The 14,905-nt window shown below is 37.2% G+C and overlaps 1 protein-coding gene and 1 long non-coding RNA gene across 10 annotated transcripts in view; both read left to right on the forward strand.

The window, feature by feature from the left end:
• The window catches only part of LOC127953119 (NACHT, LRR and PYD domains-containing protein 12), a 179,265-nt gene that overhangs the window by 100,849 nt on the left and 63,511 nt on the right, over window positions 1-14,905 (forward strand). The gene's annotated exons all lie outside the window — the stretch shown is intronic.
• LOC127953193 (uncharacterized) lies at window positions 4,867-6,515 on the forward strand. Its single transcript, XR_008153117.1, has 3 exons — window positions 4,867-4,962; window positions 6,178-6,307; window positions 6,431-6,515. It is a non-coding gene; the product is annotated as an uncharacterized LOC127953193 (long non-coding RNA).

Raw genomic sequence — 14,905 nt, forward strand, 5'->3', positions numbered from 1 at the left:
TATGTAAGCTGCCCATGCCACACACACTCATGCAACCCCATACCATCAGAGATGTAGGCTTCTGAACTGAGCACTGATAACAACTTGGGTTGTCCTTGTCCTCTTTAGTCCGGATGACATGGCGTCCCAGTTTTCCAAAAAGAACTTCAAATTTTGATTCTTCTGACCACAGAACAGTTTTCCACTTTGCCACAGTCCATTTTAAATGAGACTTGGCCAAGAGAAAACACCTGCGCTTCTGGATCATGTTTAGATATGGCTTCTTTTTTTACCTATATAGTTTTAGCTGGCAACGGCTAATAGCATGGTGGATTGTGTTCACCGACAATGTTTTCTGGAAGTATTTCTGAGCCCATGTTGTGATTTCCATTACAGTAGCATTCCTGTATGTGATGCAGTGTCGTCTAAGGGCCCGAAGATCACGGGCATCCAGTATGTTTTTCCGGCCTTGACCCTTACGCACAGAGATTGTTCCAGATTCTCTGAATCTTTGGATGATATTTTGCATTGTAGATGATGATAACTTCAAACTCTTTGCAATTTTTCTCTGAGAAACTCCTTTCTGATATTGCTCCACTATTTTTCACCGCAGCATTGGGGGAATTGGTGATCCTCTGACCATCTTGACTTCAGAAAGACACTGCAACTTTGAGAGGGTCTTTTCATACCCAGTCATGTTGGCAGTTGACCTAATAAGTTGCAAATTGGTCCTCCAGCTGTTCCTTATATGTACATTTAACTTTTCTGGCCTCTTATTGCTTAATGCCCCAACTTTTTTGGAATGTGTAGCTCTCATGAAATCCAAAATGAGCCAATATTTGGCATGATAATTCAAAATGTCTCACTTTCAACATTTGATATGTTATCTCTATTCTATTGTGAATAAAATATAAGTTAATGAGATTTGTAAATTATTCCATTCATTTTTTGCTCACAATTTGTACAGTGTCCCAACTTTTTTGGAATCGGGTTTGTATAAACTTGTTAAATGATCTAAACCAAGTCAAGTCAAGTCACCTTTATTTATATAGCGCTTTAAACAAAAAATATTTTGTCAAAGCAACTGAACATTAATTAGGAAAACAGTGTGTCAATAATGCAAAATGACAGTATATCATTGAATTCAGTGATGTCATCATCTCAGTTCAGTTTAAATAGTGTCTGTGCAATCATTTGCAACCAAGTCAGCGATATCACTGTAAATGAAGTGTCCCCAACTAAGCAAGACAGAGGCGACAGCGGCAAGGAACCAAAACTCCATCGGTGACAGAATGCAGAAAAAACCTTGGGAGAAACCAGGCTCAGTCGGAGATCAGATCTCCTCTGACCAGACGAAACCAGCAGTTCAATTCCAGGCTGCAGCAAAGTCAGATTGTGAAGAAGAATCATCTGTGTCCTATGTATGTTAGACCCTATTCCATCTAAGCTCCTAAAAGAGGTGCTTCCAGAAGTCATAGATCCTTCTTCTGACTATTATTAATTCCTCATTGTCATTAGGATATGTCCCCAAAACCTTCAAACTGGCTGTTATTAAGCCTCCCATCAGAAAAACCACAACTAGACCCCAAAGAACTAGTTAATTATAGACCGATCTCGAATCTCCCTTTTCTGTCCAAGATACTAGAAAAGGTGGTCTCCTCACAATTATATTCCTTCTTAGAGAAAAATGTCATCTGATTGTGGTCTCTATTAGTGCTATTGGATCTTAGTGCTGCGTTCAACACTATTGACCACAACATGCATTCAGTGGTGTCTGGGTGGTCCACAGATCAATGGTAACTCAGCCTGATCTGGAACAGGGATTTCATGGTCTCGTTGTTGTACAGGGACGTGACGGCAAGAAGGGCGAATCTGAGGGCAAACACAACTAGATTACAGAATTTTGCTGCCCATTCCATTCTCTTGGTCCAGCATTCTGTCACAGGGTGCGGCATACAATGAACGCAGGAAGAAGAAGATGAATTCAAACAGTCTTTAATAAATCCTCAAGTAGGGTAACATCCACAGAAGGCAGGAGCACACACACACAACACAACACAATGTACACATCAACAATACCAGATGAAGGAAGACAGGGCAGACAACATTTTAAATAGGAGGGCAAATGTGGATAATTCACACAACAAACCTGAACATAAAACTAGGACACAGACACATTGGGAAGAAAACACAACAAAACAGGTCCATGAGTCTGACAGTATGGCTTTTCCAGCACTATTAGATTATGATTATCAATGGTTAAAATGCCGGCCAACAGAGATTAGTGTTGCTAATTAAAAAATCTAAAATTACCACATACATTGTGAGATAAAAGACTAGAAGTATAGTATTTGGAGTAAAAACATTAAAGGTGCCCCCAAAACACTAATGTTGACAAAGGAGGAAGTAAGAGAATATAGATAGCTATTCATTCTCTAAATAATATGTATGATTACAAATATTTTATTTTAGTTTATTTTATACTTTGTGACTTGAAAATATTCTAATGTAATCTAATTTACATTGTACTCTACCTGTGCTCAGCTCATGAAAAGGGGCTTGGGTCATTTCAAGGATTGAGCTTAGGGTTTCACTAAAATCATAGTTCTGCTGTATCAGCCTTGCATCTCTAAGAAGCGGCTTGAATGTGAAGTTAAGTACAGGACAAATGTTTTTGAAGAAAAAAAACAACCTGGTCTCACAGAATTCCGTGAAATGTCCACGGTCCCTTAACTCAAAATCCGTGAAGCCATCACGGAATTGCCCCAAATTCCGTGCCGCGGCCACGGATATTTCTCCAACGCAAGTCAATGACACTGACCTCCCGTGGTCCACACACGGATACCCGTTTCAATGACGGAGTATAGAACTCGCTCAACGGACGTGCTTTCTCATTCGGAAACGCAACATTTGAAGTGTTTGTTTCTTTTCCAACATCAAATGCCATAATGACGTTAACCAGACAGCTGTTGTAGTTATTGCATTGTCCTGTCATCATAAAAATTTCAGTTTGTTTCAGTTAGATAACCAAAGTCTAACTTGGCACGGACCTCAACAACCTGACCTCACTCACTTGTTTAGGAACTTATAAGCTTTTCGTCGACTCTGTTGCAATGGCATGTAATTAACTTGGCATTTTTCCTCGTCCTGTCATCATAAAATCCAGTTTGATGGCGTTTTACACACATTTTGGCTATAGTCAGAACTAAAATCTGTGATAGGAGCACGGAGTGAGTCTGTGCTGAGATCACGGATAACTCTAACGCAAGTCAGTGACACTCATCTTCCGTGGTCCACACACGGAAACCCAGTCTCACGGCATTTTGTGATTTTGTCACGTAATTTAATATATTTATTCGTGGCAGGCACACTTTTATGGCGTTATTTTCGTGATTGCAGCACGTTTTTTAAACTAATGCATTTCAACTGGAGGCATCTTTCGTGCATCAGCACGATATTTTCTGATTAATTATTATTTTTATTATTTATTTTTTTCACAGGACAACAGAAGAAACTCACTGAAACTTGAAAAAAGAAATCGGAGCTTAACTTACTGTAACAAAACTGAGCAACATACTGTATTGCTGGTGACAAAAACACATATTAAAACTTTTTTTAGCTGTAAAATGCGCAATGGTTCTTTTTTTACTTTTTCATTGATTTTTTTTTTTTTTTTCATAGGCCTAGATTAGTTTTTTTATTACAGAATTCAATATCAAGTCCTTGACACATAACTGTAACACATTTTCACATTAAGAAACAATTTAGTTTAAATAAAAAGAACAATTAATAAATAAATAAATAAATAATTTATTAGAGATAGGCCTACAGATTTTTTTATTTTTTTTTCCTTTAGACTCTAAAGTTAAAAGTTTTTATTAAGGTTATTGTAAAGGCTTCCTAAAAATGCTGTCGCTGATGAGCCTCTGATCGCTGTCAGATTCTGTGATATGAATGTCCGCTAATGGGTTTAGAATGAGCCCCGCTCGGCCCGTGTTCTGGCTTATTGTAATATTTCACCGGTAATAAGACCGAAATAATATAATTAAAATAAAGAAAGTCTCATTCAGCACACATCGCGATACTTTCCATCAGTTTACAAGAGCCGCAGGTTGGGTGAGTTATACAGTCTATTGTGAGTAGTAGTAAATATGCTCTTTTAATGCCTGTCATAAAATGTATTCTGTCTTCTTTATTAATCAGGTGAGCGCCTTATGTTTACTCTCTTATTACATCGGTCATCCGAGGCTGTCTTTGAGTTTCATTGTGTTTAACTAAATGAACACAGCTGCTAACTGGTTAAACTCTATCGGTCACGTGACGTGACGTGCCACAGACCTGGGATCCGTTTTATATTCATTTCAGGTTCAAAGATGTAAGTTGTATTTGTAGTAAAATCATGGTAACCATGACACCTACAATAGTAGGTAAAACCCAGTAAACAAGACATTTACCATGTTTTTTTCTTTTTGTTTTGTTTTTTTGTTTTTTACCACAGTAACTGTAGTTTTACTATTGCATAGTAATAGCACAATAATCACCAAAATAACTATAGTTGTACCACTGTAATGGTAGTGTTTTAATGTGCTTTTATATGACATATTTCACAGTAATCACATTTACTGTACCATGCTTGTAATACCTTTTTAATGTAAATCAAAAAAAAAAAAAAAAAAAAAAAAAAAAAATATATATATATATATATATATATATATATATATATATATATATATATATATATATATATATATATATATATATATATATACTTTTTCCCATCTTGCAGTTCAATTCATATTGGTTTATATCCTAAATATTTTGCTCACAGATCACTATTAACATTCTGTATATAATTCTGTTTTATTTTATTTCCCCTTGTATAAATTTTTTAGCTGAAAAGACGTAAAGGAAGCAGTCACCCCAGTGGTGTTTGTGGAGAGGTATTCCTTCAGAAATGGAGAAGACAGAAAGCTGCAGAGGCAGGTTGGTCTGTGATAGTTTGTCCCTTTTATCAAACATTACTGCTGTTATCATTTGCACAGCATTTGTTGTTTCTTAAACTGTTGTACGGTCCAAATACCCACACTTGCCATCTTTGCACATTTCCTTTACTTGGCCCAAGTGAGCATGAAGATCACAATGTGTGTCGATCTTAACATGACAAAGTTCATTTCAACTTTGCATTTTAAAATAAACTTCTAAATGTCTTTTCAATAGTCCCTATTAAAGATGAAAATTTTATTTGTGGTGCTTCTAATTAAGTGATAAAAAGAAGTTACAAATGATGTACAAAATAAATATACTTTTCTGTGCACCAAGAAAACATGCAACACTTTGTTTTGCTACAAAATTATTCTCAATTTCTAATTATTATAATTAATATTTCACAAACATTGGAAAGGTTTGCGTGACCTCCTGTGAGATCTCTGCAAAAAGTCTCACATTAATTCCAAAACATGATGCATGATGGGATACACTAAGCGTTGTATAGCACTCCAGAGCAGTATTGGAGAGGTTTAGTGTGTGTTAAGGACGCTGTGCTTTGGTATTATTAAGACCGGGGACAGTCTTGTGCATGCCCTGTCACGTACACACACTCTCAAGTGAATAAGACCTCAAGTGTGGGTATCTAGAAAGGGGAAAAGTCTTTAAAATGATCCCTAAATACAGTCGCACATCAAAGTCTTAATAATTAACTAATTAAATTTAACACTTGTATGATATTGTACAAGCCCCTGGACAATCTCATCTGACACTATCACAATATTGGAAAATCAGTTGCCCCACACAGTCAGAAAGTTTATATTGTTCATTGGCTTCTCATTAAATTACTTCAAATAAGCCCCATCAGTTCATGTTCCCACTATACGTGATCTCCATGAGTAGAAATTGCTAGTTTAACGTGTCACGTGATATATATTAAATCTTTGATTAATTTGTCAGAACCAGATCAATTACACTACTGATAACAGTCCTGTTAACATGAATTCATTTTTAAACCAACTCATATGAATAAAGCTTGCTATTAATGACTTGCTTTTAATAATGGATGCATTTAACATTTAATTATACAGCATCTTTGCAGAGGATGCTTTCATGGTCTAAAAAATAATGTATAAGTAATGTATAAGTTAAAGTATATAGTAATGTATAAGTTGCATGTAATTAAATAATATTTCCTTTCTTTCTGTCTTACAGGATTGTTTGCAGATAATGCTGTTCTTCTTTTTCAGAAGTTTTTGGTGGGCCAACCCTCACAAACCTTCCTAAAAACTAAAAGAGCTATTACTGAGTCTCAGCGAATCTTGCCATGATCAGCTCTTCCCAGGTACATTTGTTTACTCATCAAATGCTCTGGTCTGAATCTTACTTTAAATTAACTTAATTATATGTTTAATGAGCAATATTGCTCATTGCACACAGAGTAAGTAGAGATTATCTTGTTTCACAGAAGAGAAGGAAGACCAAGGAAATGATTTGCTCAGGATGAGGAATGAAGACGGCCATCTTGTGCTCAAACAAACAGAAGTCCTCTGGTATGTGTGTGTTGAAGCAATGCTGTGTTATGTGTTACAGCACTTTATGATGATCTCTCACAGGACTGGTCTTGTCAGCCGTGATTATTCTTTCCAATGTTTTTATATTTATTTTATTTTATTTGATACAGCTATTATAATTATAGCATGTTAGCAAAGTGTGACTGGAACATTTTTAATCTAAAGTTTTAAAAAAACACCACCTGTTATTCTTAAAAGCATACAAGTGTCATAAAAGTGGTTTAATTGATATAAACACTTATTTACATTATCTCACTGTTTTGTAAATGTTGTGTTATAAATTGTGAATTGATAATTGATTGGTTTGAAGCCAGGCCTTAAACTGCACAGACTATAACACATTTGTGAGAGAAGTCATTAACTCTGGAGAAAGATTCTAGAGGAAGAAAACACATTTACTGCAACAATAGATTAATTCTGGAGTCTCTGAGAACTACACATGCTAATGCAGTCTCATGAGCAAGACATTTGCCTCTGTAACTTTTTCTAAATTCTTGCAGAATGAAATTGTTTATTGCAGTATTTTAATTTGTACAGATGATCTCATCAGCCAAATGAGGGGTTTTGACCAAGTGATGCTCTTGAAAGGAGTGAAAGGATGTGGTAAATTGTCTTCAGAGAAAAAGCTTCTCAAAAGGTCTTAAAGCAGCTTGAAGAATGGTAAGTGTACAGTACTACAAGGGTCATAGTTGCTCACCCTGCTAAAATCACACAGAACATAAGCTGAGCTCTCTGTCCATTAAACAACTTCATCTGGATTGTTTGTTTCACTTTGACCAGGTCTGGGATGTTAGGACTGAGAGATCCTCTGGCTGAGAACATCACCACATCAGTGCTGGATATTAGCCACAAACTGTTTCCAGACACGAGAGAAGAAGATCATGATGGGGAGATGAAACCAGTTTAGACGTGATAAGGAATCATTATTTTCTGGAACAATATCACATGTCTTATATGTATCACATGATCTGTATCACAGTTGACTGGATGGGACTGTGTGACTTTTAAGGACATTTCATCACTCATCTGTGTGAACTGATTAATATATGAGGTTAATGTATTTTTGATGATAAATAATTATTTTCCTTGAATCGTGTTTGTCTTGATGCTACTTTATCATCTTTATAGTCTATGCTTCAATAAAATGAATATGATGAATATTGTGTTCTGAAGATTCTTGGTAAATACATCGTTTTACTAGGTAGGCTTATATGTGTTTATTTTAGACTTGGAAAAACTACATAATCATTATTGGGATTATTTTTTACTTAAGACATAAAAATATTTGATCAGATTAATGACATCTGGGACATCAGTACACCAGAAAGTTATTATTGTTTATATTTAGTAACAAATGCCATTTTGTTTTGTGAAAGAAAGGCAGTTACAAGTTTAATTATTTTGCATTACAAGATAGTGCCATGGGCTTTATAGTTACAAACACTTGAGGGATAACTGAGAATGTAGCAGGAATGATCAACGTGGATCTTGTACTGCATTAAAACCAAGAGCACACACATGATGTCCAGCACATGAGGAGCAAGATACAGGGGTGAGAGGACATTTTTACGCTGATTTCTGCTAATTAGTTATTAGTTATTAATTTGGCCATTACAGTTTTTTTCAGTCGCTAACAAGCATTTGTCGAAGCAGTTGTCACATTTTCAAAACTCTAAACACAATTAGCACAGCATCTGTCTATTGTGGCCATACCATTCACACATTTCATGTCGTTTTCACACAATATGGAGTCATTGAACACATTTCCACAATGCTTACATTTTCTGAACAGACAAGCTATACCTCCCAACAAAATTATGGATCGTTTTTGTAGTATTTACAAATGTTAACACACAACATCCCACAATAGCAAAAACAATGTTCCAAACCTTAGATAGAGTATAAAAACCTCTGCTTCTGCAATGATATCAGTTCAAAAACAATATATCTTAGCTGATTTATGTTGTGTAAATTGGGCCAACCACAACTGATTCCAATCTGGCTTAGACTCAATGGCAGGGCTTATTTTTTAGACAATAAACTTATACAATAAAAGGAGGTCTTTGAAGAGTGATGTTTTTGGAAACAGAAACTGAAAAAGAGAAACACTGTAATGTATGGACGAGGAAGAGTAAGAGCAATGGGCCAAGGGAGAAGAGCAGGAGCAGTGAGAGGAGCAGGAGCAGTGAGAGATTCAGTAAGAAGAGCCGGAAAAGTGAGAGGAGCAGGAGCAGTGAGAGGAGCAGTGAGAGGAACAGTGAGAGATGCAGTGAGAGGAGCAGGAGCAGTGAGAGGAGCAGTGAGAGGAGCAGTGAGAGGAGCAGGAGCAGTGAGAGGAGCAGTGAGAGGAACAGTGAGAGATGCAGTGAGAGATGCAGTGAGAGGAGCAGGAGCAGTGAGAGATTGTTGTTATTTTACCCCCCCCCCCCCCCCTTTTTTTTATCTGGGCTTTTTGCTGTTGTTTTTTTTTTTTTTGTTCAGAATGCTCTTATGTGTTTCATTGATATTTTGTTCACTGTAGGCAATACTGTCAAACCTTTTCTGTTCTATCATACCTTGTTTCTACTGCCTCCTGCAGTAAACAGTAAAGGGAAAAATAGCTTTTTACTGGAATGCTTTTGAATGTGAACATTGCTGTACATTTGGACATACAGTTCCAAACCAATAAATTTAGTGTAAAACAGTGAATTGCATGTTTTGCATGCAAATACCTGTAAAACTGAAACATAAAAGTCTATGCAGTTTTAGTAATGTCAACAATAGCCAGTATTTTGAAACCTGGTGTACTTTGATTGACTGTATGTACCTTGTGAGGTGAAAATAAGTGTTATTCTTTGACAGAATAATTTAATTTTGAGTCAGATTTCCAGTGTTTTGGTAAAGTTGGTGTGTGCAGATAAAGATGTGTTCTATTTTGAAATGAAGATTTACTATATATTTAACAAAATGTGTTTTTGAGAAGAAAATTATCCATTTGGCCAATTGTGTTTTGTAGGTGTGAGTCTGTGTTAAGAGTTTAGAAAAAGTATCTGAAGTATGGTTAAGCGCTTGTTAGCGATTGAAAAAAACTGTAATTGTAATAATCCAGTGAGATTTGTGTCTGACAGCAGACAGTACTCCACACATAAATCTGATCTGATCATCATCAGTCTGTCTGGAATGACTTACAAACTGAGAGAGAATAAATCCAGAAGAACTGTGACAACAAGATGTTTCAACAAACATACTGTTTAATTCAATAGCATGTGTCCTGATTTACATATGAGTGTAAAACCTTAATTGAAATGCTCATTTAGAAATCAGAAACAAAACACACCTTTTGAAGTTGAAATAGAAGACTTTATTGATTTTAAAATAATTTATAACTTTGAATGTCATACTGGTTCAGAACAGCTGCAGTATCTTCCTCTAGGGGACAGTAATACTGGAGACTCAATGGAAGGCTGCACAAGAGATGTTTCAAAGTCAGTAGCGTGACTTTTGCATCACTTTTAACAATGAAAACATCTCGGTTATGTATGTAACCATGGTTCCCTGAATAGGGAACAAGATGCTGCGGTGACGTCACCGGCTATGGGAACACCCCTCGGTGTGACCAGAGCCATATAGAGAGAGAGTTGCGACAACGGAAGTTCGAAATGTTTGGTTGTCACGTGATTCGTGTAGACTTCAAATAGTTCCAGGAAGTGCGTTGGCGGCCATTCAAACTGATAGAGTAGAGTGACAGAACTGCGATTTCTGGTAATAAGGAGTCAATAAATGTATTTATTTTATATATTTATACAACACACTGACATATGTATGTAGCATGCGTATGTAGTTACAGCGATGTTGTTTTTAAAATATCAAATCGGGTAATATTTGAGGATTAGTGTTCAATTACCGTTATTTTAAAAACTTATTTCAGGCTAACGTTAAGTTTTATAAACACGGGTTGCCGTTGCCTTTTTACGTTACATATTGTCCATTTTTTCACTGATCTCATGTTAACTAATGTCATATTGATGACTTTCAGGTAGTACAGAGACAGGCTGGCGACAGGTGATTTTCAGCTCGCACCGCACTATGGGTCAATTAACTGTTAGCAGCAGTAATTAGCATGTTAAATAAATGTAATATGAAGCTTACTGTTTATAATTCTTACAATTACATATAGTAATATAATTATGTATTATAAATAATATACCTATTATATCTAGTATAATTCTTACAATACTTATTCATGTACACAATATATTCAGGTTTAAAACAACTTAAGCATACTCGTATATAAACATGTACACTGCCATTCAAAAGTAATGATGCTGAAAATTCAGGTTGACATCACAGGAGTATATTCCATTTTAAAATAGAAAACAGTTATTTTAAATTGTAATTATACAATTAACTATTTACAGCAATTCATGAATACATTTCTAATAAATTTAATAGCATGACAAGCATTTTGTATGTGTCCTTTCTTTAATGTTGTCCTTGCATAGTCTCCACCGTGGTTTACTGTGCTGCATGGGGATGCTCCACTCAGTCAGAGAAAGGTGTGCGAATGTATGGCTTCCCCGCTGACAGAGAGGAGAAAATAATGGTTGGCTCAAGTCAGCAGGAGCAATCTAAATACAAATAAAAATTACAACAACAAAAAATTGTTAGGTAATTATACTTAAATCGATTTGCACTTTTTTACATTGACAATGTTTTAATAGAAATAAGGAACAAGCAAAGCCTTGCAAAATCCAGGGAGCTGAGACTCATGGTGAGACATTGCAGGGAGTCATCAGTGTTACCTATAACTGTGCATTTAACCACCATGTGATATGTACTGTATGTGGGTAGACAAAAAAAAGGTGTGTGTGGAAACTAAACTGAAGTCAGTATGCAGACAAATTGCGGCAAAGCAATTTGTCATGACCAAAAAATTCAAGAGTAGGCTGAGACCAGATGCTATTCCCACAATCTTTGTACATCGTCCTGTGGTCAAAAAGAGGAGGGCCCTGCTCCACGATGCACCCCTAGACCTGTGAACATACAAGAAATGGCTGCTGATTACAGCTATGTTATTTCAGGTGATTCATATATAATAAGTACAAACTCGTACTAGTTGAAGTAAAGTGATGTGATATTTTCAATATTTAAAATGAGCAAAACCATGGATTCTACCTCTATCAGTTTCAAAGGTTGAGGAAAAAAGAACGAGGACACTCAGAGAAGGGAAAGTGGGTTGGAAAGTGAGAGTGAAGAAAAAGGACATGGCTAGAGAGGAGAGACAGGGACAGGTGACACTGCCCAGTCAACCAGCAGAAAGTCAGTCAGCAGCCAGTCCGCATTCCAGTGAACCATCAGCCAGTTACCTGGGTCTATTAATAAAATTTAATAGACAAAAAAAAAAAAAAATCTAACAATGCAAAGGCAGCACTAAGAAAAATAATGAAAATTCAGCTATCAAAAAAAAAAGGTCCCCTCAGCTCTCCTGACCTGCATCCTCACTGATGCTCCATCCCAGAACAGTTCAGTGGCACCACTAATCCTCCACCCACCAGCACCCACAGAATGTTACAGTATGTTACTTTTATACACTAACAAGTTTAAGTATATAATACAGTATTATTATATAATAAAGACAGGTAATAGTAAATGAATCACAATGACTAAAAACACTCCACCCATGTTTTTGCAAACTCAATTCACTCTAAATGTATATCAATAGGGTGCATTTTATTATTAAGTAATTTAATACGTGTAATAAGGAACAAACTTTATAACCTCATTTTTACCACTTCCACTCACCGCTGTCACACGTTATATTGAACTAACGTAATAGGCTATGTAACGTTAGCTAACTTTCCCCACCCTGCAAAAAAATATGTTTATACTCCTTTTTTTCTAATTGCAAACAAGATGGATGAAACTGAATTATGAGAACAGATTTTACAATTATTAGGGTGTTCGTTACTAACTTTATTCAGCTCCAATCCTAGCTTAATCTGTTAGTTATCTGATAACAAACCTTAAATCTACTAATTTCAATGAGTGGTAATCTACTAGAAGGTTTTAATTTGCAATTTATTGTTATTAAGATGTACTGATAATATGCAATCTTATTATTTAAACGTCTTACCTGTTAAAAGTGCGTCGCGAACGGTTTGTTCTGCTGCATCTCTACGGCGCGGCATCGGTTTGCTGCTACTTCCGGGAACTATTTAGAGGCTCCACGAGCCGCCATTGCTGTAAAAAAAGCGTTCCATTGGAGTCAATGGAGTTGTCGCAACTCTCACTCTATATGGCTCTGGGTGTGACGAATGACTGAAGCCCTATACCATCTTGCCAATCCTATTGGCCAAATAGCGCTTGGCACCACCCTTACGCATGTGCACGCATCATATACTTGGGTGCCGCGCACTATTTCGCTCAGATTTCATGAACTGAAGAAGAAGAATGCTATCAAGGTATGGCACAAGCCAGGACCGCAGCATCTCGTTCCCTATTCAGGGAACCATGGTTACATACATAACCGAGATGTTCCCTTTCATAGGTCACTTCGATGCTGTGGTGACGTCACCGGCTATGGGAATGCTATACCATAACGCCTGACGTACCTGATAGCTGGGATCCAAGGAAGCATCTGCTCAAGCGGAGAGAAACCGGGAGCCAGGTGTCATCCTCACATCCAGACTGTAAGACTTGATAAAAGTGCTCGGTGAGGACCAACCTGGCACAGCACAGATATCATCTATAGAAGATCCAATGAGAAATGCTTGAGAAGAAGCCACTGCTCTCATGGAATGAGCTTTAACTCCTAAGGGTGAAACAAGTCCGCGCACCTCATAGGCTAAAGATATTGCTTCCACCAGCCAATGGGACATGCGCTGTTTCGTAACAGCATGGCCTTTACCCTTATGTCCAAAACAGACAAACAGCTGGTCAGACTCACGCCATGGGGCTGTACGATCCACATAAGCCTTTAAAGCACTCACAGGGCAAAGACTTCTCCTGACCCCGCCTCAGCAGGGGGTAAAGCCTCCAGGACCATTTGCTGAAAGCGAAAGGGATTAGATGCGACCTTAGGGACATAATTAGGCCTCGGTCGCAAACAACACCTTCACAGAGCCCGGTGCAAATTCCATGCACGAGGGTGAGACAGAGGGCAGGGCAGTAAACTGGATCCATATTACGAATTTCACACCAGGTAGTAAACAGTCTCCACTTGGAAGCATATAAGCGTGTAGCAGAAATGAGTTGAACCAGACAAATTAAAGAGTCTATCAAAGCTGTATGCATTGAAACACGAGAGCTGAATTCCTCAGGAAGTCGTAAATCAGTTCGAGTGCCACAAGAACCAAGCAAGATGACCAACCAACTTGTTCACACAACAGCTTTGAACATTAACACCACTAGAGCAATTATTTACAATTTCAATTCGAAGAAGAGATTATCAAATTTGTTGTTCATAATTGAAATGCAACGCTGGACATCACATGAAAACCCATGAGAGTACTGCACATGAGAGTCCCCCCCCCCACCTAGCAGAACCAGACTGAAATTCCTAAGGGGGGGAAGGGCTTTAAACCTCTATCTTCACAGAAAAGTCCTTTGCCAGAGAATGCCAAAGAAACTTCTTTTTTACATGTATATGGACCAGAGTGAACTCAAAAAGACTTATAAATGAATCATTCCATTGCTTAACTCCATATTCATTTATGTGTAACCCACACATTTGACTATCATGTATAATCACTTATTGTGTGTGTATTTTGATAACTATAGGATACATAGTCATGTCTAGTATTGATATAATCGAATTTTCTTGCTTGATATTGTCCTGACAATCATTTATTTGTAAAATATATCATAATCGTTTTATAGGAATCATGTCGAAAATTAGACCCTGCCAGAGCAGGAACATTCGGACCACATGCTTGGTAAGATAAACATATGATTTATGATACCCCCCGAGCCAAGACAATATCTGATTGGTCAAGACAACATTTGAGGTGGGGCCAACAGGCCCCTTTAAATACTTTGGACACCATGAAATCTTGCTTTTAGTTCTAGCATTGCTTGTGCTATCAGTCATGCCTTGTTTTAGTGTCTGCTTCTAGTCTCTAGCTATGCTTCGGCTAGCTTGTAGCATCTAGCCATGCGGTTAGTCATCATTGTTCTTTGAGCGCGGTTGCAGCGTGCTGCAGCCTGTTGCTACTTAGTCACGATGAGAAGGAACACAACTTTGTCTCGTCAAACTTTATTTCTTTTCTTTTCCGTTTGAGAGTTTTGTGTTCTGAGTTAAGTTTTGTAACGTCGAGTCTCCGACGCCTGACCTCGAGTGCCCGTTCAACTTTAACCAGCCCACAGGACTCTGCACTTTCAGCCAACGCCCA

This window comes from Carassius gibelio, chromosome B3, assembly GCF_023724105.1.
Source record: "Carassius gibelio isolate Cgi1373 ecotype wild population from Czech Republic chromosome B3, carGib1.2-hapl.c, whole genome shotgun sequence".
NCBI classification, from domain to species: Eukaryota; Metazoa; Chordata; class Actinopteri; order Cypriniformes; family Cyprinidae; genus Carassius; species Carassius gibelio.